The sequence below is a fragment of the Ailuropoda melanoleuca genome, chromosome 13 (genome assembly GCF_002007445.2).
Source record: "Ailuropoda melanoleuca isolate Jingjing chromosome 13, ASM200744v2, whole genome shotgun sequence".
NCBI lineage: Eukaryota > Metazoa > Chordata > Mammalia > Carnivora > Ursidae > Ailuropoda > Ailuropoda melanoleuca.
Genome location: NC_048230.1, coordinates 74,920,505 through 74,941,419, shown reverse-complemented (window position 1 = coordinate 74,941,419; position 20,915 = coordinate 74,920,505). Strand labels below are relative to the sequence as shown.

Here is a 20,915-nt window from a genome sequence, read left to right as displayed (position 1 = left end):
GCTCAGCGGGGAGCCTGCTTCTCCCTCTGCCTGCTGCTCCCCCTGCTTGTGCTCTCTCTCTCTCTCTCTGACAAATAAATAAAAATCTTAAAAGAATGAAAGAAATTGGGGCGCCTGGGTGGTGCAGTCGCTGGGCATCTGCCTTCGGCTCAGGGCATGATCCCGGCGTTCCGGGATCGAGTCCCGCATCGGGCTCCTCCGTTGGGAGCCTGCTTCTTCCTCTCCCTCTCCCCTGCTGTGTTCCCTCTCTCGCTGGCTGTCTCTCTGTCACATAAATAAATTTTAAAAAATCTTTTTTTTTTAAGATTTTATTTACTTATTTGACAGAGATAGAGACAGCCAGCGAGAGAGGGAACACAAGCAGAGGGAGTGGGAGAGGAAGAAGCAGGCTCACAGCAGAGGAGCCTGATGTGGGGCTCGATCCCATAACGCCGAGATCACGCCCTGAGCCGAAGGCAGACGCTTAACTGCTGTGCCACCCAGGCGCCCCAATAAAAAAAAATCTTAAAAAAAAAAAAAGAATGAAAGAAATTGAGCTCAGTTTAGGTTGTGAAAATTGAAATGTGTTTCTGACACATCTGCATTTTTCTGCTGAGAGGCACATCCATTAAACCAATAATTTGCTAAGAGAGCCGAGAGTTTTAAGTAAGTTATACAAGCCTGTTTTACCAACTGTGTAGAGGAAAAGCTCTCCTGTTCACATCAGGGGCTTGATTCTAATGGAGGAGGGGGAAGGTGCAAGGGTGGGATTCAGCACTGGGGACGTAGACTTGTTTTGGGGTGGTCCTCAGGTAGGGCAGTCTTACCTTTCAGAGATCCCCTCCTACTCTCAAAGTAAAATGTGCCTATCCTTAGAATTCTTCCACTGGGACCCTGGCTTCATTGTTCTGGCTGTCTTCTCAGGCCCTAACCACAGAAGCCCTCAAGGCTCCTCTCTGAAGCTGTTTGGTGGTATAGGAGGGCTTCATCCTCTCACTTGGAGGGGCAGGGTGCAGCCGGTGCTGTCAATGCCTCACACGTCTCTCTTGGCACTCACCACTGCACACCAAAAGCTGCTTACTTTGAACACCTGTAACTTTCTGCCTGAGGGCTTTTTTTTTTTTCCTGGTGGCAGGAACATATTTGGTCCACATACCAGGCAAGCCAGAGTGCTAGAGAGTTAAGGCCCCCAGAGGCAACCCTCAACCAATAGTGAACAGGAAGTTGGTGGATAAATATCCCAGCTTCTTCACCCATTAGGCTGGACAGCTCTGAGGTGGGAGTTTTGCAGGGGATCCCAGAGTCCCCAGAGGGTGGAAATTTTTGCCCATGGTGATATCCTACTTGAAAAAAAAACACACCCTATATTGGCTTCCTTCCCTTCCCTGTCTCACTTCTTCATTCCCTTAACTAGCACTTCCTGGGATCACCTCCCACATCAACTACTTGCATTTGAATTCTTGCCTCAGAATCTGCTTTGGGGGAGAGCTGAAAACAAGATTAGTGGTAATTGATGGCTAGTGTATCAAAGAAATGCATTGTGTTCAATGAAAGAAGCCAGACTCAAAAGGCTTTATACTGTATGACTCCATGTATGTATTATAGCAAAGGTAAGGATGGAGAACAGACTGGTGGCTTCCAGGAGTTAAGGGGAGGAGAGACGGATTGACTACAAAGGAGTAGCATGAGAGCATTTTTTTTTTAGGGTGATGGAACTGTTCTGTAGTGTGACTGCGGAGGTGGTTACATAACTATTCATTTTCCAAAACTCATAGAGCTGTATATCATGAAGAATAAATTTCACAGAGGCACAGATAGCCTTAAAGACACATGGAATTCTTGTCCATTCAAGACACATGCCCATTCTTGACATTGATGGAGGACGATCTAGAAGTCCAGGAAGGGAAAGAGACTTTCCCAGGACAGCTACTTCAAAACAAAGCCAGGACTGAATAGCAAATCTCAACAGTATTAGGCAAGAGCTCTTTCCAACAATAAGTGGGGTCTCTGTCATTTAGCCAATTTACCTCTAAAGTCTGCACCTCGAAGAAAAACTGGTTATAAAGTGGTACAATGGCAGTGGTCATCTTGGTGATGACGATCCTTAACATATCTGCGTCTTGAGTCTCTCAGCTCCAATCCTCCTAGGTTCACGCTATATCAGCCTCACAGGGGTTCCCATACCTTCCCACTGTGTTGGATCTCCTTCTTCCTGTATTCTGTGTCATTCTTTTTGGTTTACTCCCTCATTTTGGTAAAGCACATCCTTCAGTTACTTCCAAGTAAAGGACACATGAGATTGTGCATATCTGAAAGTCTTTATTCTACCTAGTTCTTGATTGATGGGTTGGCTGGGTATAGAATTCTAGATTAGAAACACATTTCCTTGTGAATTATAAGGATATTACTCTAGTATTCTATCTTTCAGTGTTTCTGGAACAGTTCCAGGGAAGAGAAGTCTGAAGACATTCTGATTCTTGAGACTTGGTATATGACTCTTTTTTCTTTATGCAAGCTTGCGGAATCTTCTTTGTCCCCAGGGTTCTGAAATTTCACAAGTATGTGGACTGGTTGGGCCCCCTTTACCCATTGACCTAGGCACATGATGAGCCCTTTCAACCTGGAAATTGGTTTTTTCAGTTTGGGAAATTTTTCTTGAATTATTTCGTTAATGATTTCCTCCCCCTCTCTTTCTGGAATGACAGTTATTCAGATGTTAAACCTTCTAGACTATTCTTCCTGCATTCCTTTTTTCTTCCCTATTTTTCATTGTTTTGTCTTTTGGATCTATTTCTGGGAAATATTGAGTTTTTCATTTCTTCTAGCATGTCTGTTTGTTTTCAAAGCTTATTTTTGTTTCTTGTCTTCTAAAATAGCATCTTATTCTTCTTTCATGGGTGCGATATCATCTCTTATCCTTGAGAATAAGTCCTGGTTTCTCCCAAGTGGCTTTTTTAAATGTTTATTTTGGTTATTAGTTTGCTTATTGGTTTTTATTATTATTTCTTCCTTCTCTTGCTGTTAGCAGTTTTCCTCAGATATCTGGTAACCTGTAGCAGATGTTATTGATGTCCTACCCATACCTCAGCTGCTGTGAGTGTTGGTTATTCATGGATCAGAGCTGCCCCTTTCTCTAGAGAATTGGCTGCAGTCAGGAGCTGCCTTGCCTGGGAGATGACGGCCTCCTCTCTGGCAGCCCACAATCAATGATTGATGAATGTGTGGGCACAAAACAGCCCTCTTGCTTCCAGGTGAAATCAATCCTGTGGTGCAATTCACACTCCAGGGCTCCCTGTGGGATGAGACTGAGGCTAGACTCCCCCCAAGCTCCTTTGCAGCTATTTCTGGAGGAGGTGAGACATGAGGCATGGGGAAGGCTTCTCCCGAGAGCCCACCCTCAATCAATCATGTGCACCTGAATCTTCATTTCAGCGCCTGTTTTTAGGGAACCTGAGACATGACATGATCTTTGGCTGTCTGCTCTTGATTAAGACTAAAAGCCTGAAAAGCTTGTTGAAAGTGTGGGAGTCAGACTTGTCATCTCAGAGATTCACCATAGGGAGACATGGATTGTCATAAATTGGAAATTCTGATGTTAGTATCCTTAGTTCTTTCCTTTGGGTCTGGTCAGAATTCCAGAGACGAGGGGGTGGAGTGTGGCTGTCAGGGACCTGGTAAGGGAGCAGAAAAGAAAGCTAAGGATCTATGTGCAGTGAGTAAATATTCACTTGCTGCCCCTCTTCTTCACGTGAAACCTTTGTTCACAGCCGTCGCTGGTGCACTCAATTGAGAGACCTGTTTTCGCCTCTTCTAGAAGCTACATCTCCAGCCATCTGCCTGTTGGGAGATGGGGCTGTGCAGCATGGAGGGTGGTAGAACAGAGACTTTAACTGCTTCCCAATCACCTTTCACCCAGTTCTCCTGATCGTGGCTTGCTCAGTTACAGAGGTTATCTGGGACTGCCAATCCCGTTTGTTTGTTTATTTGTTTGTTTGTTTTTTGGAAGTTTTGTTTTGTTTTGTTTTTAGGGTTTTGCCATGAAAAAAGGGCTGTTCTTAGCTTTTCCTCAGGTTTTCACTTTCTTGAGTCTGCTAAATCAATCACCATTCATCCATCTGTTTTCCAGCTTACAAAATTCTTTCTGCCATTGTCTCCCTTTCTAGTCTCTCTGTCCTTGTTTGTCTTTTTTAAAAAAACAATCCCTTTAGAATAGTTTTAATGAGTTTTAGGAAGGAGCCAAAGTAGATGCGTGGGTTCATTTCACCATTTTAACCCAGGGGGTGGGGGAGGAACCTCTGACGGTATTAGAAACACATTGCCTCCCAGCATTGCTCTCCTGGTGTGCTCCTTTGGATGACAGACAGGCGAGTGAGAACTCTAGGTAAGGGGGCCAGAGGCCTGTGACCCAAGCTGTGTTTCATGGTGGAGGACACGCTCCACTACGGAGTTCAAGGTTCTTCCCCCAGTCACGGTCTTTGCCCGCCTCAGAGCCTTCAGAGGGCACGAAGGACTGAGTCCCAGGTACAACCATGCGGTTTAGAAAGGCGGGAAGCCAAGATAAACCAGGGAAGCCTGCTTAGAGGAGGTGTTACAATAACAGGAGAATCAAAAGATACTGAGCTCATCTTTCTAGAGAGTTCATTCCTTCCAGCTCTGTTTCTATGACTCTATGATGCCCGAAGTCATTCCAGAAAGCTTGCCTGCTTTCTGGCGCCTCTCTCTCTCTCTCTCTCTCTCTCTCTCTCTCCTGTGCTTTGCTTTGGGACGAGGTGATGATGGTGGAGAGCTATTTTGGTAGATAGGATAGGTTCAAATGGGGGAGGAACCATTATACTTCCTTTTTCTTAGAACGGTTTGTGGGCAAAGATATCACCCCACTTCTCTTCCTCTTACAAGCTCAGACCTAAGAACAAAGAGAAAAGGTAGTGACACAATTGGGCAAGAGAACTCAAGAGGGACAGGAATTGTGGTGTGGTGGGGTTCTAATGGCAGCGGTAATGGCAGGGGAGGAAGAGCTGAGCCAGGTAGCTCGCCTTGCCGCATCGTCATAACTTGAAAGTTCCCGATGGTCATCTAGAAGCAACAGGGAGATGGAAGTCAGTAGGTAAATATCCCAGCCTCCTCATCATTTGGGAGGACAGTGTAGAGACTGTTCCATCAGGTTTCTCTGATCTGCTCATGGCAGTAACTGGTTCATCAACAGCCCCTTAGGATTGGCTTTTCTCCCTTCTCTATCCTGCTTTCCCACACCTTCACTCCTGTTTCCTGCAAATACCTCCTAAGTAAATTACCTGCATTCCAACCCTTGTCTTGGACCTCTTTTTGGGAGAATCCACACTAAGACAGGTGCACTCCAATGCAATAGTTAGTCTGAGCAGGCTCCCCACCCCTGGGAAATTGTGTCTCCACTCCTTCCACCTGCAGCTGGTCTCAGCTAACTCTCACGTGGGATCCTGAGCACATGTATATTTTCAGGCCTCTGAGTTCTGTTTGGGTGATTGGGCTTAGGGGTGCCAGAAAGGCAGCATGGATTGCTGGTGGCTGAGGACAGAATCCCTGACTTCTGTTTCTGAGGGTGGACACAGTCTTACCCAAAGCTAATGCACATAGAAGACTTCACTTCCTCCCACACTTGTACTGTTTCACAGTTGAGTACACACATCCTGCATCAAGGAGCAACTCAGGCCTCTATGCGCAGGGTCATACCCCATCTAGAGGTCCACAAGGGGTACTGGGGAGGGTTCTTGGAGGAGGAGGCCCAGCAGGAGACTGGAATTCTCAAATGAAGGGGTTCAGGGAACACAGGAGCACACCTCAAGCTCTCACAGAAATGGTGAAACTCCTCTGCTGACCCAGTCCAAATGGTCAAAGCATTAGACTGGTAGACCCTTGAAAGGGTCATTCAGAGGGCTAGATAACTCAGCAGCCAAATCATTGACCAATATAAGGAATGTTTATCTGGGATAGTGCCCACCACTCAACAGATGGATAGTCCTCACCAGGAGGAGAGGATGGGCAGAGGGGTTTGATTTCTAGCTTCTCTTTGAAATGCTGATTTTTGCCTTTATTGGTGATACAGTCATTCGACAAACTTGTATTGAGCACCAGATCCCAGATGACTAAAAGCAGCCCTTGCTTCCACTACAGTTACCATCCAGAAAGTTGTTGTTCTAAAATTGGTCACTAGCATTTGATTTAAAATTAGATGCCATCTATTTTCCAGAAGGTAGAGGGGTCTTGAAAGACTTCTGACCATGCAGGTAAGGGTTGGAGTAAGGAAAATGCTTTAAAAGAAGTATAATGTAGGAAGAGGATGAGAGAGGGCTGAGGGCAGAGGAAGTAGAGAGAGGGACATCCTCCAAAGCCCCCAACAGTGAAGCTTTTCCCACTCCTCCATCACAAGGAACAAGAGCCCACATTAGCTGAGAGAGCCACTACTTCGAGTCCTGGATGCGTGCTGTTTGGGGGTACCCACCTAAACTGCCCAGATCTCTCTGAATGTACCCACACTCCACCCCCACATGCATTTTGCCTAGGTGGGGGCGGTTGGATATAGTGAGAGGGAAGAAGAACCTTCCATGTCAGTAGACAGCTAGGATCATGGATCAGCTTGTGAACTCCAGCTGGAGACACCAGGAGACCAAAAAATCTGACTTCTCTCCCAAGAGGAACAAGGAACAATCTACTACTCTCTCTCTCTCTCTCTCTCTCTCCTGAGTTTCACAAGGACAAAGGACGTGAAGCTAAAGCCACTCCACCCTCAACCCTACAACCAGCTTGGACTAGAGAATTTCTAGCCAAGCTTTTTAAAAAAACAAATAAAACAGGTTTCCTAACACATGGAGTGTAAAGGAAACCACAAGAAGGGAGGAGAAAGAAAAGAAGAGTTCTGTTTTTCTCACCCTGCGGAACCTTCCTGGCCCACCAGGGAATAACACCTCTCCCAACAGCCATTGCTTCCTAATTGTTTTGCCAATCACCTCCTAGGTCTTGAGGAGACATTGTTCCCATTGTTGAAGGGCTCACATGCTGGTGGGGGAGGAAAAGAGGGGCTGAGAGGGACTTGGGTACAGGACCCAGGAGGATTCCAAAAGAAAGTCCGTCAACCAAGGTGGGGAAAGAAAGGAAGACTTCATCAAAAACGTGACTCTTGAGTGTTCCTAGATGAGTTTTGCTTTCCTAGTAGAGAGAACATCAAGAACATAGGCACTGAGGGTAAAACATTGTGGTGTTGCTCTGGAAATGACTGGAAAATAAGGGTCAAAGTACCAAATGGGGCGCTTTAGAAAAAGACAGTGACATGGGCAGATCTGCATATCCTGAGAATTTATTTGCATAGGAATCAATAGGCCAGGAGAGGTATGAGGAGGCCTGGTTTAGACAGAGTGACAGGTATCAGCAAACCAGAGTTGGGAAGGCCCTTCTGGTAACAACTCCCATTGAGAGCTAGAAGGGAAGAGAGGGAAGGAAGGGGCCCCTGAGGTTCTTGGCTTGAAGGGCAGGGTGAGGTGATGATAGGCAGCTTTAGAGGAAGAAATGGTCTCCCCCATCCTTCCTTTCGTCACACTCTACAGAGCACATGCCTCCAACCATCTCTCACCTTGGGGGACTGTAACTACAGGGTAACTTCTTGAGATGTTCACTGAAGTTTCTGTCTTTATTTCCCCCTTGCCTTGGAAACTTATGGTTTGCAAAGCAGAAGGAATTTGTCTATAGGCACTTTCCATGACGACTTTTGCTTCCCAAAGTTAAGCCACTGAGTTGTTTGTGGTTTATGTGAGGGAAGCCTGTAAGATAGGAAAAAGAAGGAGAACCTCAGAAGAGAGCATGGCGGGGCGCCTCAGTGGCTCAGTGGTTAAGTGTCTGCCTTCGGCTCAGGGTGTGATCCCAGAGTCCTGGGATCGAGTCCTGTGATCAAGCCCCACATCGGGCTCCTCCGCTTCTTCCTCTCACTCCCCCTGCTTGTGTTCCCTCTCTCGCTGGCTCTCTCTCTCTCTGTCAAATAAATAAATAAAATCTTTAAAAAAAAAAAAAAACAAAGAAGAAGAAGGGAACATGGGGACTGAGCCGTACCCTCGCACTCAGCTGAGGAACCTCAGAGGGGAAAGCTCTGAGGCCTCCTGCAGGCTCCCAGCATCCCCAAAGATTTCTGTGGCACAGGAGTGGCAGAGCCAAGGGGCTAAGAACAGGAGGGTGTCTCCACAGATACACTGCCTACTAAGACGAGAGGCCTCCACAGATCCTTGGAGCTACAACACCCTAGGCCTTGAATTTACAGAAAGATCTGTGCCCTCTTCAAAGCCATGGTCAATTTCTTGCCTGCCCTGTGGAATGAGAGCTGGGGGCAGAGGGGGACAGGTCAATACAAATAAAAAATGTAATGCACTCTTTCTTGCACACACTTTTCTCCACTATCTGGGCAGATTCTGGGTCTCATCTACCACTGTGGTCCCAGCTATTCAGCGGAGAGGACCTGCTGCAGGAGAGACAAAGGGAAGAAGGAGGCGGGGTGTACGGTCTTTCCATCAAACTAATGGGCATTCCTGTGCCCTCGGAGATTGGGAGGCTGGATGCTAGGAAGATGGTGGCGTCCCAAGCTTTCACCTTAAAAAATGTTTATAGATGGGGCGCCTGGGTGGCACAGCGGTTAAGCGTCTGCCTTCGGCTCAGGGTGTGATCCCGGCGTTATGGGATCGAGCCCCACATCAGGCTCCTCCACTATGAGCCTGCTTCTTCCTCTCCCACTCCCCCTGCTTGTGTTCCCTCTCTCGCTGGCTGTCTCTATCTCTGTCAAATAAATAAATAAAATCTTTTTNTAAAATCTTTTAAAAAAATGTTTATAGAACACGCAAAAATACTAAACAGATAAGGTAGTCGGTCTATGTGCCCCAGTTCCGCCCTTGGAACTGTCTCCCCCCGCCCACGGGGGCGGGGCGGAACCCGGCCAGGCCAAGGAGCGCCGCGCCTGCGCACGGCAGACTCTGAAGCCAAGACGCCCTCAGCGAGGTGGGCGGGAGCTGCCCGGGCATCCGGGTCCCTCACCCCGCCCCGCTGCATGAATGAGAGGCGCGGCGCCCGGCTCGGGATGCTGAGGAGCCCGCGGGCCGGCGCCAGCCTCCCCCATTCACACTCCCGGGCGTTTCGGCGGGGACGGAGAAGGGTGGGACAGCGGCCCAGGCCGGGGGGGGGACGCGGAGAGGGGAGTCCACCGGGGCGGGAGGCTGAGTCCCGCACAAAGGGCGGCGCGAGGCTGTCTGTCATCCGGAGGTCACAGAAGGGAGGTTCGCGGCGCCCCGCACGCCCCGCTAGCCCGTGCCTAGCGTCGGTTCCCGGGCTGGGGAGGCGGCTTGGATGAGCGGGGTGGCGAGGACGAGGATGGCGAGGACGGCTGCCTCCGCGCTGGCGATGGGAACGCGCCTTGGGGGGCGCGGCGTGGCAGTGTTTTCCTGGTCCCCACCTGCCCCTCCCCTTTCTTTGTGGCGTTTGTCTCGTGCCCGTTTGTCACTGTGTGCATGGCTGTGGGCTGGGGTGAGACCTCTCGCCTCAGCTTACTCATTAATTAAAGTCAGGCGGTGGCCCCTATCAGTGGGTGGGGGGCTTGTGTGCTTCCACAGGCCGGAGAATTAAGGACCCGCCTTTGTTTCCAGAGACCTAATTGTGTCGTGTGTGTGTAGTGTGTAGTGTGTGTGTGTGTCCGTCCTCCGTGTCCCCTATGAAATAAGAGAATCAGAGATGAAAAAGGGTAAGAAGAAAAAGAGATATTACTTCAACAGACCTTCACCCAATTCTCTCTGCTAGTCTTTCAAACAATATTTTATGTTTCTTACTATAAAACCAGTGCGTTTTGCTAATTGAAAATGAATGTTTTTATAGGTTCATTGAAAATTAATATTCTCATGTATCTGTATACCTAGAACGCTTTGCTTTCTGGGTTTAGGTAATGGTAATATGCTCATATATATGTGTACGGGAATGCTCCAGAACATATAGGAAAGTGCCTTCTGGGTTTAGTTCATTGGTAATATGTCTATTTACTCATATACACGTCTACAGAAATACTCCAGTATATCTAGGACACTGTCTTCTTGGCTCCTCAGTAGAAGCAGATTTTGTTTCTCCCTGTCTCCCTGTGTTAAGAAGGTGGTCCAGCAGGTTCTCTCCACCTCCTTGCTTTTTTCTTCTGAGTGCTTTGGCAAAGGGTTTTGTTGCATATTACCCTGGCATGCGTCCTTGCTTTGATCTGAATTTTCCTGTGCTCTGTTGTCTGGTTGTGTGGCCCAGCTCAATGGCTCCTCTTACAGGACTACTGGAAAACAGAACACCTTTTATCCTTGTCCACATCCCCAGAGAGAGAAGGAAGCTCTGCAGGTTCCCGCGGACTTTGGTTCCATGGGTTGGACTGCCTGACTTTGCTGTCTTGGTAAAGTTATGAAGAGTTACAGTTGCTGCAGACCAATTAAAAGGAAGCATTTGTAATAGTACGAGTTATTCTTTGGTCTTTCATTTGGACCTTTCTCTCTTTTTATACCAGATTTTATAAGTTTTAGAATATTGTTGGTTGCATTTTCACTTTCTTTTTTACCCTTCTAATTTTGCAGAGTGATAGGAAATTAGCTAAACTTGTATATAAGAAACACATTTCCAAAATAGATTTTTATTATGGTCTTTTGATTGAAAATAGTGGTAGTAAAAAAAATTAAGAGGATCTTATTGGGTGATAAGAATAATTGAGTTGGTTCAGCTTTAAGATTTCTTTAAGATTATTTTTTAATCATGTGTATTTTAATTCCTGGTAGTTTTTAGTGCAAAATGAAATCCAAACTAAGCAGTCTTCCACAGCATCTGTTTATGAATATTCCCTGTATTAAAAACATTTGCTTTTAATTTGAAGGGGAAATTTTCCATTGGTTGGATAGGGATATATTATTCTTGGTGAAAGTCTTAACATTAGCATTGTCAAATTCTTTTTTTGTAAAAGTTAAAATTAGTAAAGGTTGATTTCCAATTTGGAGAACTTTTGGTTTTTATGATGTAGAATTTAAATAAAATTTTGATATCAATGAACTTAACTCAAAATAAGTTAACTTAAAAACAAGGGCTTCATTAACTTCATAAGCTAGTGTCACTAATATTGAAGCAAGCCCAATAATTTATAACTGCCTGCATGAGATCTTTTTTAGGAATTCCCTTAAAACAAACCATAAGGGGAAGTCTTAGATAAACAGAGTAGTATAACCGGAATTATCAGTGAAACAGGCTTGCGTCGTACCATAGTATTGTGGAACTTTATTTTGCAAGAGTGACTTAGCTATTGTTTGTATCAAGAAAGGAACTTAAAAACATCCTGGCCTTTTTATTCAACATTCTGTTAATCAAAATCTTTACCAGCCCATAGTTTAGCATTTCTGTAGTATGATGTTTGAAGAAAAATTCTGAAGTAATTTCTCTATCATGAAAATAGATTAAATTATGCTAAATGCCATTTTAGTAGTAAATATATTCTTTATATTAGCAGCACTAATACTGTTATGTCAATCATGGTGATAGCATGTATGGTAACACTTTGTTACCCCAAACTGCGATATATTATTCCCCCAACAATGTCTGATAACAAAAAGTAGAGCTTTTTTTTCTATTGAGCATTTTCTATCAGTAATTGTTTTCTGTCTCAAATGGCAGCTTACTCTAAAAGCAGTAATAGGGCACCTGGGTGGCTCAGTCAGTTGAGCATCTGCCTTTGGCTCAGGTCATGATCCCAGGGTTCTGGGATGAGTCTGGTATTGGGCTCCCTGCTCAGCGGGGAGTCTGCTTCTTCCTCTGCCCCCTCCCCTGCTCCTGCTGGCGCGCTCATAAGCGCGCGCTCTCTCTTTCACGCGCGCAAAAATAAATAAATCTTTTAAAAAATAAAACCAGTAATAAAGTAATGTTATGATGCATTAACTTATATGAAATTGCCATTTTTTAGATTGGGGAGTAGTAAAAAATCAGCAGTTTCAGAATGTTGAACTGCTTTCAACTCTTAGCAGTTCCTTCTGATATTTACCTTTATATTTATTTCGTTCTTAATGTTTAAACTTATTTCTTGATTTCCCATCTTTGGACATCATCTATGGACTTCTATTTTGGAAGTTGAGGACTTGGTTGTCCTACATAACTACAGTTCCCAGTTAAGTCAGTATTCAGTATTTATAAAACTGTGACAATGTACCTGTTATTCACAGATGAGCCATGTAGCGTACTAGTATTACATTTTCTATCTTGTACTTTTGTTTCTCTAAACTAAATAATTGCCTCTTGTTTGTTTTTCATTTGCTTTGTTTTCTTTGTACCAGTCACTGACTCATCCTCAAATTCTGACAGAACTGATAATCTTTCAGCATTTTCAGGTAAAGTTTCATTTCTTTTTCCAACCTGTCATCTAGGACTTCCCTTTGTCAACATCTTGGGAATTCTTTTTGCCTTCCTCCTGTGTTGGATCCTCTACTTCCTGAATCCTATGTCTTCCATTTTCTGTTGCATCTTCTGGAGACTGGGCACATACAAAGTGAAATTCTTCCTGATTTCAGAAGTTGCGTATCCGGAAATGTCTTCACTTACCCCTCACACTTGAATAGTGGTTTAGCTGAATATTGAATTCTAGATTGAAAATTAGTGTCCCTCTTTTGAAGGCATTGTTCCATTAGCTTCTGGTATTGCTGTTAAGAGGTCCAATCCAAGTCTAATCCCCATTCCTATTTTTCTCCCACTCTGGAAGATTTTCAGATCTTCTCTTTTAGGATCTCAGTTACCACAGAGAAAGTTTCTTCAAGCAATGAAAGGCAATCACCTCTGAAATGTACAAGAAGACTATCAGGTGCATTTTAAAAAATCTACCTTAGGAAGTAGCAGAAGCATTCGTGACCAAAAAGAAATAATCTTTAAGCTTCATGATTAAATGTCATGACTAAATATGACAAATATATTATTTACAAGAATTTCTGTTGTGAGAAGGTGGAGACAAATGGAACTATGTAGACCACAGCTTGATTGGACATTGTTAGTGACTGTGACATGGATATATATGCTCTTGGATACATATTTTTTATTTTATTTTTTAGCCAGGAATTTTTTTTCTATTTATAGCTGTTTTATCTCTCATCTGGTTTTTCCATGAGTGCACATAAGTGGTTGAATATTAGAGAACCTTAGATTCATGACCAGAAATCTGAAGTGGACTCTTAGCACTGCCCAGGAAACTGATCAGATTCCTAATATTTTTGCCTATAACTGTTTAATAATTTTTTCCCACTCTTTAAACTCATGAGCTGCCCACCCTTCCCCATGCAGATAAGCAGGCTTCATATTTCATTGAGGTTTAGAAGCTATAAGACAAATAGCACTCAACTTCCACTCACCAAATCTAGAAATCCACCTTCCTTAGGGCCCATGTTTTATGTTTTCTTCCTGAGAGGCCAGCTTCCCTCCCTTCCGTATTCCCCCTCATACCTACTCAAGGACTTACTCCTGAATTATGTCTCTCTTTTGCATCATCAGCAATTCCCCAAGGCACCATCTATGTCAGCATACACACAGGCTCTGATATTGCCCATTTTTAAAAATAATTTTAAAATTATAACAAAATTAAAAACAACTTCCCCCTGCCTTCCTATCCATCTCTCTCATTTACCTTCATAGTTAAATGTCACAAAAGAGAAATATACATTTCCTTCCTACCTCCTCTGTAAAATGTATCACTTTGAAATTATGTTGTTAACTGATTTTTTTTGTCTCTTAACCCTCACTAGGTCAGCTCCAGGAAGGCAAGGACTTCCATCTGTCCTGTTTACCACTCTGTCCTTTAGAGTAGCAACTGGAACGAGTACCTACTCAATACATGGGCAAAAAAAGGAAAAACAGACATCTTTAACCTGGTAGAATATTTCTCTTTAAAAATTTCTGACAAGAAAATTGGTGTTTGTTAAATTTTTTTAATTACCACTTTGTAGAAAAGATTTCTTTATTTTAGAGAGAGAGCATGAGCAAGCAAGAATGGGGGGAGGGGCAGTGGGAAAGAAACTCAAGCCGATCCCTGCTGAGCATGAAAACCCAGGCGCTCAATCTCAGGACCATGAGCTCATGACTTGAGCCAAAATCAAGAGTTGGGCACTTAACTGACTGAGCCACCCAAGTGCCCCTAATTACCACCTTTTGCTACACTTAGAGTTGAAAAAATTACGAAGACTATATTAATGATTGAATTTTTCCCTGCATTTCATTCTTTCATAAGTATAACTTAACCCTGGCAGTTGTGCACCCAGATTCTTGGAGCAAGACTGCTTGGAGTTGAATTCCAGCTCGTGCAGTTTAGCCATGTGACTTTGGACAGGTTTCCTGATGACTCTGTTTCTTCATCTGCAAGATGGAAATAATAGTACCTGCCTCATATGTTTGTTGTGTATATCAAACGAAATAGTATGTAAAATGCTAAAGTCAGTACTTGGCATGGGGTAAACACAATGAAAACTATAATTACAGTTATTATTTGTATAATCTTCTCCAGTTTCTAATATTTGATGTAGTATTTTACTCAGAGTACTTCAAGGTATATTGGCTATAAATGCATCTCATCTGTTTTTGGGGATTTTTTTTCTGATTGCTTGCCTCTCTATTCCCATATTAGTATAGATTAGTGATAGAATAGTAAAATGATCTACAATTGACAGATTAGTGATAGATCAGTTGAATGATCTATAATTGACAGATGAGTTCCTTTTTTTTTTTTTTTTTTTTTTTTTTTTTTGGAGAGGGAGGGAGGAGGGGCAGAGGGAGAGGAAGAAAGAAAATCCTAAGCAGGCTCTACGCCCAACTCAGGGCTCTATCTCACAACCCTGAGGTCACCTGAGCCAAAATCAAGAGTCCAACGTTTGACCACCTGAGCTCCCCGGGAGTCCTGACAGATGAGCACCCTATGGCACTTCCCAACAGTTTGGTCACTTGATAAGTCATTTCGACCACTGAATAAAATATTTTTGTGTCAAACTAAGTCCTGTTCTTTATTTGGCTTGCCTGGAGGAGAGGTCCTTCATTTTATTCCAGATTAAGTTTTCTTATTTCTAGAAATGGAACTTGTAAAACACCAATACATTATTAACAGTCTTTTTTTTTAAATTAGCTGTAAGAAAAAAAAAAAGCAGCTGGAAGACACTGTTGTTTTCACTTACTAGTTGGCTGGGAAGATAAGTATATGTAGCAATACAAAGTCTACATTGAGGGCCACATGAAGGATACAGAAAGGCTCTGGAGAAGTTCAGAGTAGTGTGTCATGTCCTACAAGCCTTACAACTTTCCTAATGTTAAATTGTCTGTTTAGCCTGTTTATTTGAAAGTTTGCTTAATCATGGGAATGGTTTAGATTTTAAGGTAGATAATACACAAGCTAAAATTGAGAGCAACTTTTAATTTTAGAAATTATTTCTTGAAGTAATTGACTTAGCAGTTTTTCTGCCTCTTTCTTTTCTTATCTAGGTAGGCAGTGGGGATTCCTCCAATTATCTGAGCATTTCAGACATCAGAGTGTAGTGCTGGGTAAATTGAGGGTTCAAAAAGAATGCCAGATGGTTTGAAAGGAATTGTGATCACTCCAACTAGTGCAGCCCATCGAAAGCCAGCTGGCTGAGTTTCCTCTGCTCTGGAGGTAGGAACCAGACACTTTGTTCCATGCCAGCTGGCCCAGGAGTAGCTGGCCAGTGGCCTTACTTTGGGTTGGCCATTCCTGGGAAAACCAGCCTGGCCCCTCCATCTGCCCTGAGAACAGTCTGACACCAGAGAGTTGCTCTGTGCCTCAATAGTACTCCAGAGAGTTGGAGCAAGCCTGAGTGGCAAGGAAAAAAGGCCACTTTTTAGATACCATTACAAATGAACCTCACCTTAAGTTGTAAATTTGCTCTGAAAAAGTGAAATGCAACTTGAATTTTGATGCATTCAGTGCTGTCAGGTATACCAGAGTTGCTTACTACCAAAGTAACTGTAGTGAATGTTTTTATATTATAGATAACTTCCAGTTTACCTGCTTTCCAAGTTCCTTTTTTTGTTGACTTTTCTTAAAGTGAGGTTTGCCTGTTCTTTTCATTGTCATCTTCTAAAGTTTTGGTCATTTAGATTAGTGAATTTTCATCTTGTCATAAAATTTGCTTCTATATAAACTGTAGGCTTCTGTGGAAGGTTAATTATGTGTGTTGCCTTAAAAATCTGTGTCTCATTTTGTCTGTTACTTGTTTTCCCAACTAGGCAGATGTTTGTATCAGATACAGTTCTTCCATTAGCAAACTTAATGTGAGAATAATTTAACTGAGAACAAAAGAAGTGCAAATATGGCACTACAAGTGTGAGCATTCAATTCATTTGATGACTGTGCTTATTTAAGAATTCTAAAAATTAATAATTTTGCCACAGTCTGTCAGTATGCTTTGTTACCTTCAAAATTTTTTTTTTCATTTGGAGATTGAAAGGTGCTGCATTATCTATGTTTGTTAAGTTCATCTCAGCAAACCAAAAAAATTATGAACTTCTTATATCTCTTTATTGTTCTCTCCCAACTCTGAGCATGAAAAATTATGCTCAGTGGTATAAACTCAAATAGAATCTAGGTGTCCTATCCAAGTAGGCTCTTCATCTTGAACTGAAAGAAAAAATTTGGCAGATAATAAAACACCAAACTATGAGCTAATGTAGTTTATAGGAAGTGGGTGGGAAGGGAAATCAAAGGTGTAGGCTTTCATTCTTTTCCTTTAGCACAAAAGAAATTGCAAAACTTCTTCGGAAATACGCTAGAAATCTCCTGCTTGACTATACTTAAAGTTTTTACTTAAACTTATTCTTCTTGAAAACAGGCCAGGATGAATTTTTGTGGGAGTGAGAATGATTTTTTTGGATCAAAGAACAGTATATCAAAAGCCAGGGACAGTATTACACCCAGAAAATCATCCTTCACATTAGCTAACCTTTACTAAATACCTTTTATGCCAGTAGCTTTACATGCATTGCTTATTTACTTCTTATAGCAACCCTCCAAGAATTGTTTATGGGTAATAAAAGTTCAGAGAAGTAACCTGTTCAGGTTCACAAGATCAGGAGCCAGGTTTAGAACCCAGGCTTTCATCCTCCAACTCACCACATGTCACAGTTGGTGATGTCAGCTTTCACAGGAATATAGCTCTTCCCTATTCAAATGCTATCCTGCACTGGCACTTTCAGAAGACTATTGATAAAGGAAATTCAGAGACTGTTGCAGAAAATAGCAGGAGAATAAGGAGAGATTTGGGGAGCCTTTACATTTTTTAAAAATCTCTTCTGATGCTCTTGATATAATTAACCATTGCAGAACAGCAATAAACAAAAAATACTTTGAAGTAAGTAAAAATGACTAGAAGGGGCTATATAGTTTCCTAGTGTCATCATGACAAATTACAGCAAAATTGTTGGCCTACAACAATAGAAATTTATTCTCTCACAATTCTAGAGGCCAGAAGTCTGAAATCAAAGTGTCAGCAAGGCTGCTGCATTCCCTCTAAAGACTCTAGGAGAGAATCCTTCCTTGCTTCGTCCAGCTTTTGGTTGTACCACACAGTCTTGGGTTTGTGGTTACGTAATTCTTTTTTTTTTTTTATTATATTATGTTAATCACCATACAGTACATCCCCAGATTCCGATGTAAAGTTTGATGTCATTNGATGCTTCATTAGTTGCGTATAACACCCAGTGCACCATGCAATACGTGCCCTCCTTACTACCCATCACCAGTCTATCCCATTCCCCCACCCCCTCCCCTCTGAAGTCTTCAGTTTGTTTGTGGTTACGTAATTCTAATCTCTGCTTCTCTCTTCACATGGCTTTCTCTTCTTTCTCTCGTAAAAACACTGTTGTTGGAGTTTGGGCACCTGGATAATCCAAAATGATCTCATCTCCAGATTTTCGATTACATCTGCAAAGACTCCCTTTTCCAAATACGGTCATGTTCACAGGTTCCTCAGGTTAAGATGTGGACATATCTTTTGGGGGGCCACCATTCAGCCCACTATAGGGAGTAAGAACTTCTTTGGTAATAATTTTCATTTCCACTGCTATATCATGCAGAATCCCAGATTAGACAGTATTTGGTATAGACCATGATACAAAATGGGGAAAGGTGTTGGAAGTATAGGATAGAAGACAAGTTCAGAGGAAGGTTTAGGATATCAAGGAAGATTTCATGGGGGTTGTATTGCTTATGACAGATCACGAAGAATAGATGGTTGGGATAGCCTGGAATGTGCAGATAGTGGAAATACCCAGAACAAAGTTAGCGAGGCATATTCAGGGTACCATAACTAATGCATTTGAGTAAAGTGTGGTGCTTAGAGAAATAGTGGCAAATGGGGTTGAAAAGTCTGAGCTAATTCTTGGGAGGCCTTTAGTGTTGAGTTGATGAATTTGTACTTTGTTTAAAGTTGCTTATCCATGAGAACACTGTATTACAAAGGTTTCTAACAGGGGCCTTCTGAGCTATGATAAAACCTTTCAAAAAATCTGCATTTTTCTTTCTATAAGAAGATTTTCAGAGGGATTCATAACCCTAAAAAAAGGTTAAGAATCACTGCTCTATTAGAAATGAAATGTTTTATGCTTTGAAGATGTTTCTGGAAGATTATTGATTTTCCATTTGGTTTACTTTGAACTACTTTGAAGATAAGAAAATGGAGCTGCAAAGAGCCTTCCTTAGTCAACACTCTTCTGTGGAATACGTTATGAACGTTGCATACTTAAAATAGTATTTCAGGAGGGTTGTAAAGTAGGTCCAGGGTTCTTAGGAAAGTGATCAAATGATTACACAAAAAGAAAAATTCATAATATTCAGTTCAAAATGCAGCTGTGACTTCTGTTTTCTGTGCCTCAATTTTCTCTATTTCAATTCACTACCATTTAGAACTCCAAAATGATATAAAAGCGTGACACAGTTCTGAGGAGAGGAAACCGACAGCTGCGTTCTTAAAAGATTTTTTTTTTTAATGTATTCTGTAAAACTGCGTGTTCTCTGCTGTGGGTTTTCAGTGGAATGAACTACTTCAGGAATAAAACAGTATATCACATAGCTGTTTGAATGTCTTTGTCCGTTCAGTCTGCTATAACAAAATACCCTAGCCTGAGTGTCTTATAAACAACAGAAATTTCTCACAGTCTTGAATGCTGGAAAGTTCAAGATAAGGCACCAGCAGATTCGGTGTCCAGTGAGAACCCACTTCCTACTGCATAAATGGTACTTTTCATTATGTCTTTTTGCTATGTCATCACGTGGTGGATAAGGGCAAGGCAGCTATCTGGGCTTCTTTTATAGGGGCACTAATCCCATTCATGAGGGCTTCATCCTCATAATTATCTCCAGATACCATCATATTGGGGATTAGGTTTCAATACATAAATTGGGGGTTGGGAGATACAAACGTTCAGTCTATAGCACTGACCATATGATATAAGGAGAAAATCAGTGCTTTTCCATATAACTCAATTTCTAAATAATCAACTGTCATTGATTTTTTTTATTGGTCCATTTATTTTCTCCCTGAGATTAGTATTACTTAACAGGTTTACCTGTACTGTTGTTCAGGCTTCTCTGCTAGTGAGATTCTTCTGTTTCATTTTTTTTTTATTATACAAAATTGTAAATACACTCAAAAGTAGACAAATAGTACAATATACCTCCTCCATATGCCCATCACTCAGATATTCAACTATTATCAAGGTTTTGCCTCATCTGTTTCATTTATCCTTTTTTTCTTTCACTTTCATTTGCTGAGGTATTTTAAAGCAAATCTCCAGCATTTCAGCATATGTATCCTGACACATTTCTAAATGCATCTATTAAAAAAATAAAGATGCTGTATTATAGAACCAAAATGCCATTCTCACACATAAAATTAACATTTACTCCCTGGTATCATCTAATAGACCGAATTCAGCTTTGCCTGATTGTCTCAAGAATATCTTTTTTAGCGATGTCTTGTTCATACCAGGATTCAAAGTCCCAGGACCATAGTTGATCATTTTGTCTCTCGTGTCTAATTTGATCTAGGGCAGTTCCTCTGCCCACCCTCTCTCCCCACCTTTTTTGGTGTGTCATGGACCAGTTGTAGGAGCTGGGTCATTTGTCCTGTGGAATTTTTTCACATTTGGGATTTGTCTGTTTCATCATGGTGTCAATTTGTTGATCCTGTATGTCCTACAAATGGAAGTGACCTCTAGAGGCTTGACTAAAATCAGACCTCAGTGTTTTGGCAAGAATGTTTAGGAGGTTGCTAATATTACATCACATTCAGAGGCCTGCTATGTCCGGCAACCCCACTTGTAGTAATGCTGAAAGACCCCACTGATGGTCATATTAGATATTTCATCCATTGTGGTAGAATGGTGATTTTCTTATTCTGTTATCTCTTCCACATTTATTAACAGGAATTCTGTAAAGAAGACTACCTCATCAAGTAGGGTTGTTTGGGGTTACCCTGAAATATGCTTTGTATGAGAGACTGTCAGGTAGTTTTATAATATCGTGTTTTTGATAAAAAAATAATGAGTTTGAATCAGAATAAAAATAATTGAGTTTATCTTTTGTTTTAAGGAATTTTACAGTGAAATTCTGAGTACTATAGCAAAATGTGAATGAGTGCTTTTCTTTTACAATTGAGAATGTGGACTCCATTTGCTCTGAAAGTTAAAGGTGTATATGTGAAAGCCTGTTATAGACTAGAATCAAGCAGTGGAGAGGAAAGAGTATTAGATTAGGATTAAAAAATCAAGGGATTTCCAGAGCCAATTTGGCCCAGCCCCTGAATGTCTGATCCATTCATTCTTCTTAGGCTGAGCATTTGGTGTATGGTCCCTAAAATATTGTCAGTGTTTTCATGAAATTGGGTGTAGACTAAAGAAAT

General features: G+C 42.1%; 1 protein-coding gene across 2 annotated transcripts in view; it reads left to right on the top strand.

Moving 5' to 3' along the window:
- Positions 1-9,096: 9,096 nt before the first annotated feature.
- Positions 9,097-20,915, top strand: part of RNF24 (ring finger protein 24) — a 79,735-nt gene continuing 67,916 nt past the window's right edge. For both annotated transcript variants that reach the window (XM_034639763.1, XM_034639762.1), the window contains exons 1-2: positions 9,097-12,365; positions 13,764-13,889. The gene's annotated coding sequence lies outside the window, so the exon portion shown is untranslated. The remainder of the gene's footprint in view (positions 12,366-13,763; positions 13,890-20,915) is intronic.